Here is a 6,870-nt window from a genome sequence, read left to right on the forward strand (position 1 = left end):
ATTGAATCCTTCCAATTTCTTCATAGTTTTTTCCGTCACATAATTATATATTATAGACTTACAGTAGTTCAGTCCTAGTTAAAGCTGAATCAAAATCACTTTTTCAATTGCCACACAAAAATATAAATATAAGATGCAAAAAAAAATTATAGTTGAAAAATATGTCATATAAAGGTGAGACGAGTGATAGTTAGAAAATAAATGACATCATTTATTATTTTAAAATAAATGACAGGTATTTGAAAAACTCATCATATAAAGTTTTTTAAAAAATTGAAAAGAAACATAAACTTTAGATGACAGGTGTATTCAAACACACATCATTTGTTGTGACAACTTTGAATGACAGGTGTTTGAAACACCTATCATATAACCTTGCAAATTCTAATTAGTAAAATAATAAAAAAAATTAAACTTTAAATGATGGGTGTTTCAAAAAACTGTCATTTAAAGTCTTCACAATAATTGATAGGTGTTTGAAATAACCATAATTTAAAGTTTAATTTTTTGATTTTTTTAAAATTTAAACATTAAATGATGGGTCTGTTTCAAACACCTGTCATTTAAAGTTTTCACAATATATGATGGGTCTTAAAAATACCTGTCATTTATTTGGGAATAAATGATGGGTATTCAAACACCTATCATTTATTCTTGTATAACTATATATGATAAGGATGTAAAAGCCTATCATATATGCTTCTTTTTAATGCTTTTCTTCTTTTTTCATTTTCATTTTCAACTCACGCTGATAATTTCCTCTCATTTTCTCCATTGCCTTACCTAGTCTATTCGCCCATATTTCAGCATGATTTTGCTGTTTTTCATCCAGATCTACCTAATCCATTTGAAGCTCTAGCCAATCTGCTGTTTGCATCATCTACTCACTCAAATCTAGAGCGAAGCTTGTCATCCATTTGCTCAGACCTAGAACAAAGTTCATCATACATTCAGGAAGAAAAGGTACAAGGTTGTAATAATACTAGCTGGCTGTATAATCTTCATAATTTTTGCAAGTCAAGGACCATAAAAAAAGACGGCAACTTTAAGTTGGTTGCCCCTTTTCTTCAAGATTTGTCCCGTGTTTGAATCTTCCAAGCTACCAAACATTAGCAGGTGCTATTCAGTCATTGCATCCCATATGATTCACATGCTTATTCTTTTATTATTTATTTCCCTATCCTTCAACACATCCTCTTTGATCTCCTTCCTTCCTTTTTTTTTGTTGCCTTTTAGCAAACACCTTGTCAAGTTCATTCATCTTCATGTTAGACCATTGGAGTTGGAGAAATTTATTGTTCCATGTCATGCTAACTGACAAGGAGACAATGTGAACTAGAAATGGACAAGAGAAGCCACACTGTAATGATAGGTGTTGAATTATGCCACCTCAACAAATATTAATGAATTTTGACATTTCTTTAAGTATAAAGATAATAGTCATTAATAACATGTAAAAATTCTTATTTCTTTATGAATTTTGGTTTTTTTTTGTGTTTGTAGCTGTTGCACTCGAAAATGCGATGCGGATGGCACGCGAGAGCGAAGGTTCTGGCCTTCAGAAAGAAGACCAAAGAAATGAGAGTTGCCATTAAAATTTTGAGGAAAATCTTGGGAAATCATTTAAAGGAGAATAAGGATGGTCTGCGAAAATAAAAAATAGGTTCGGGAGTCGATTGAGTATGGGAAAGGTTTTAGGCACCCCACAACACCGGTCCATGAGAACGCTTACCTGAAGTTTGTTGTACTAAATTAATACGATTTTAAGGTTATTTTAATTATCCCTTTCTTAGTCACGTGTTTTAAAAAATAATAATACTAAACTGGGGAATATTTATTTATTTATAAGGGAGGACTTGACTTAGAATTGGACTCTGAGGCCTACGTACTTCATCTACTTTATATTTTACATGTTATACACTTGATTTTTGGCACCAAATAGTGCATATTAGGGTTTGTTCTCAATTTTTAGCTATGTTTTACACATTCACTTCATAGACCCTAATAATGCTATTTGGTGGTTGTTTTGAAACTTTAAGATGCTTGATTGGATATTTGGGCATAAATTCTCATTTTCTTCCTTTTTAATTTTCTTTTTAGAATTTATTTAGTCTTCCATTTTTATTTTTAGATTTTTGTAAGGGCAATTTTGGAATCAAGGATAAAGGGCTAGTCAACATGCTTGGAGAAATTCAAGAGATAGCAAATAAATAAAGATGAAGAATTTAGGGGTTGTTAGGCACAAATTCCAAAATTATTTGAGGGATGATGTGGCACCATTATTTAGATTTAATTGGGGAGAATTAATTAAATAAAAAATCAAAGGAACCTGGGAAGCATTGAGGGACACATCATTAAGTGAAGAACAGGCATGGGAGGTGTGACATGATCAGATTTAATGGGAGGACATGTGGCAGCTGATTGGGAGCCTAAGGAGCAGTCACATTTCCCACACATGTTCACATGTCCCTTGCCACATTTTTCATCTCATTTTTATTCCCATTTTAGCTTATTTTTGTCCATTTTTTCAGCTCACTTCAGATCTAGACCTTCCTTGTTTTTATCACCATCCACTTTGGTTTTATCACCACTCACATTTTCCACACATACTTAATCCTTTATTTTTCATTTCATATTCATTCTTCACCTTCACTTGCCAGATTTTTCTAGATTTTTCTCTCTTCTTCTTCATTCATTTTCGTCCAGTACTGTTCATCCATTTTTTAGATTTCAGTTCTTCATCTTCCATCATCAACGCTTGGTCCAGATCATTATTCGTTCTCTATTCAGATTTTTGTCCACTTTTTTCTCCATTCCAGCTTGTATTTTCGTCCATCTCTTGTCCAGATTTTCAAATTGCAACTTCTTCATCTTCATTCATCCATGGAAGCTTCTCAAGCTCAAGAACTCAACCAAGTGATAGAGAGGAGCATGAGTGGCTAATCATTTAGAGCTCCAAGAAAGATGAACTTGTGATTTAGGATTCCCATATTTGTTTTCCTCACTTGTATTTTCAATTCTACAATTTCTTCTACTCTTCTTATGGAGTCAAATTTCAGTGGCTGTTACGTTAGTGATTTTGATTCCATTTTCTTTTTAGATTGAAGTTGTGGATGTTGAATTGAGATTTAATATTGTGTTTTAGTTCTGAAATTTATGAATTCATTTGAATGTTCTTGAAAGTGTTCATATATTCTTGATGTTCTTGTTCAGATTTCTTTATCTTTCAAGCTAGATCCATGTATGTCTATATGAATTTGGTTTGAGAGGTTTTTCTACCATTTGATTTGGTCTAAATTTAGTGGCTATGAACAAGGCTGAATTATATTGTTAATTTCACTTCACTTAGCTTAAATTCTTTAGTGATCATTGGATTCAATATTTCACAACACTTTGAAGGTTTTAGAGTGTTCTTCATTAAGCTAATTGTCATATATATGTGGTTGCAATTCTGGAATTCATGGATTATCACAAGGGATTCTAACTTGAGCTCATCATCTCATTCATTCATCTCATCACATTCAAATCAAAAATTACAAACATCTAATTTTAGCAATTTAGACATAGCTGAATCATATCTTCATTCCTTTAACTTGTTGGCATTTGAACCAAAAATTTGTATGCATTGCTCTCTAGGGAGATGACTTAGAATGCTTATAACTACATTCTAGTTTTATTTGATGGCCTAAACCGACTTAGGGCTTCATTAATTGGCACCGTTGCTGGGGAGCAACTAGCCATACAAATTGTTGTTTCAATTGTTGTTTTTAATTTGTCTTTCATTTCTGTGAATTCTAGAATTAGTGCTTGTAGTGGCTAACATTTGTTATTTAAGCATTTGGTCATCTTATTGGTCAAGTTGCTACTGGATTTTGGTGCTACAACATTAATTTTGGATGTGAGTTCCAAAACTAACAAGGTTAGCTTAAGTGCCAGCAAGCTATGAGAATTTGCTTTGCCCAGAATTTTTGCACAAAATTTAGACAAGTATAATTTTTGCTAGACATATCATTTTAAGCTGATTCTTATTTTATTATGTTCCTGGTTATCTTAGAAACATTTTTTTTGTCAAACACAATTGCTAATTTGGCCATTAATTTGGTTGAATTTTTGCTTCACTGAAACAGGGTTCACTGGAATTTCTAGTGCTAAAGACCCTAATTCGAAAAAATATTGGGAAGCATTGACTATGAATTTTTGCTTGAAAATTGGACTATATAACCTTCTATGTGTTAAAAGTTTCAAGTAAAAATTTTAGCTCAATTTGATTTAGGACCAAAGAGTTGTGCACTGAACAACCACATAAGATCCACTTTTGACTCCCAGTGACATTCCAAGCAGACAGGGCTGACTTTGGATGAGCATATCTCTTTACCTGCATGGAAATTTTGTTTAGGAAAATTCTTGCATTTAATACAATGTTTTAGCTTTAATTTTTTATTTTGAGTTTTTTCTAATTTTGTCTTTTTCACTTTCAGAAAAAATTTACAAAAATACTGCTTCAGTGTGTTTCAATTCTGCCAGTTTTTCATAATTTTGCCTAGTTTTGTATTTTTGATTTTTTCTTAATTCTAGTATCATTTCTTGCTTGTTCTGAGCTATATAAGTCTTGTAGAACTTGCAAGGGCATATTCTTCTTCTTTAAACACTTTGGTTGAAAATTCATTGATTTTTGGATAATATGGCTGGGTACTTTCATGCTAATAATTATGATAGGCCTACTGCTCAACTTGAGGACATTTTTGCTCAACTTGATTTTCTACACAGATCCATTGCTAGTCCATCTCATCCTCAAGTCTCCTTCATGTCCAAGGCTATTAAGGCTCCAAGTTGTGGGATTTGCAACTCTATCATGCATACCACTTCTACTTGCATGCGTGCCTATGGAAATCATGATGTTGGGGCTGTTTATTAACGACAAAGGCCCTACAACTTTCAAAACAATCAATGGGACATAAATTTATTTGAGGATAATTATGGGAGCAACTACAATCCAAGTTAGATGCAACACCTTATTTTTAGTTATGGAGGCAACTTAGAGGATATCCAACCCTTCTCTATTCAAGATGGTGGGGGTGATAACCAAATACACTCATACCTTGAGAAGTTTGAGAACACCATGAGCAACTTTAGCCAAAAGATGGATTCTTATATTTTTAATGGTGATTTTAAGTTGGATATGTTGATCAAGAGGTTGGAGAATCTTGAATCAAAACAACAAAGTACTGATTTGGTGGTACAACAATTTGGAAATTCAAATAGTATTAGTCAAGCTCGAGGAAGTGGAAAGCTCCCAACTCAACTGGTTATCAATCTAAAGAATATTTGTGCTATTGAGTTGAGGAGTGGAAGAGTTCTAAATGCTAGTCCAAGTGCTTCTAACTTCTGTAACAGCACGCCTCTTGTTGATTCTTCAAGAAATCCTCAAGCTTTTGATGAAAGCACGCCTCTCCTTGTGCCTTGTGATAGCACGCCTCTTGTCTCTAATAATCCTCAAATGATTAATGATGACGATGACTCTATTGAAGAGATTGTAGTTGGGGATGCAAATGGGGCAAGATTAGCCCTGAATGCTCAAGCAAAAGAAGTAAAATTGAGCTCAAATCAAGACCAAGACAGTGCTAGAATAGCCACGGTTCATCCCTCTTCCAAGGCAAATGAGAATGATTCAAGCAAGTCTAAAGAGAAAAAGGTGTTGGGAAGAAGAGAGCCTCCGAAAGAATATCAAATTGGAGACCCTATTCCAAGGGATATGCCATTCCCTAAGGCCTTGACTAGATTTGCTAAGAAGGGGTAAGAAGAAAATAAGCAAGATGTGTTTGATATGTTAAAGAATGTGGAAGTGAACATACCACTTCTTGACATGATAAAAAGCATGCCTGAGTGTGCAAAGTTTTTGAAGGAGTTGTCCACTAATAAAATAGGATTCAAACCATTAGCTACAATTCAAATGAGTCCTAATGTGAGTGCTATCTTTAAGCCACAACTTCCTCTAAAGTGTAGAGATCCGGGGGCTTGTACCATTCCTTATCAAATAGGTAATGTGTTTGTTCAAGAGGCCTTGATTGATCTTGGGGCAGCCATCAATGTTATGCCCACTCATATCTATTCTTCCCTTAATCTTGGTGGTCTACAAGATTGTAGTGTCATCTTGCAACTAGCTAACCGGAGCACTAGAAAGCCCAAGGGATTCTTGGAAGACATCTTAGTAAAGGTGAAAGACTTGGTTTCTCTAGCAGATTTCTATGTGTTGGATATGCAAGAAGGAGGCCAAGGCACACTTATCCTTGGGAGATCTTTTATAATGACTTCAAGTACCATTTTGAATATGAAAGAAGGTAAACTCACCATGGAGTTTTTAGATAAGAAAATTGAATTTAACATTTTTGATAGCATGCAAAATTGTTTTGTGACTTATAACCTTCATTTCATTGATATTATTGAGGATGTACTTGTTGATGAGGTCTCCATGCTTCCTATTTGTGAGATTAATGATTCCTTGCTTGATTCTACATGTTCTTGCACCCATGAGTTTACTTGTGTCAATTGTAAAGATATTCTGTCTAATTTTAAGGATTTTGATAATTTGCATTCACATGAGTATGAGAATATGATTGGCATGCATGATTCATCTCATATTGATCACATTGAAGCACATGACATTTCTAGTTCCATTCATGATCATACTATTGCTTCTTTTGTGTGATTTAATTACTTTGGATGAATTGCATGATTTGGATGATAATTCTGGAATTTCTTGTGCACCATTGATTAAGTCAAGTAATGTTAGTGCTTCGGTACATTATGATGGCTCTAGTTCTTCTCTTTCATGTGACATGACACCACATCACTTGTCTTTCACTAATTTGA

The sequence above is a fragment of the Prosopis cineraria genome, unplaced genomic scaffold (genome assembly GCF_029017545.1).
Source record: "Prosopis cineraria cultivar Desert tree isolate PC_DT_omini unplaced genomic scaffold, ASM2901754v1 PC1, whole genome shotgun sequence".
Lineage (NCBI taxonomy): Eukaryota > Viridiplantae > Streptophyta > Magnoliopsida > Fabales > Fabaceae > Prosopis > Prosopis cineraria.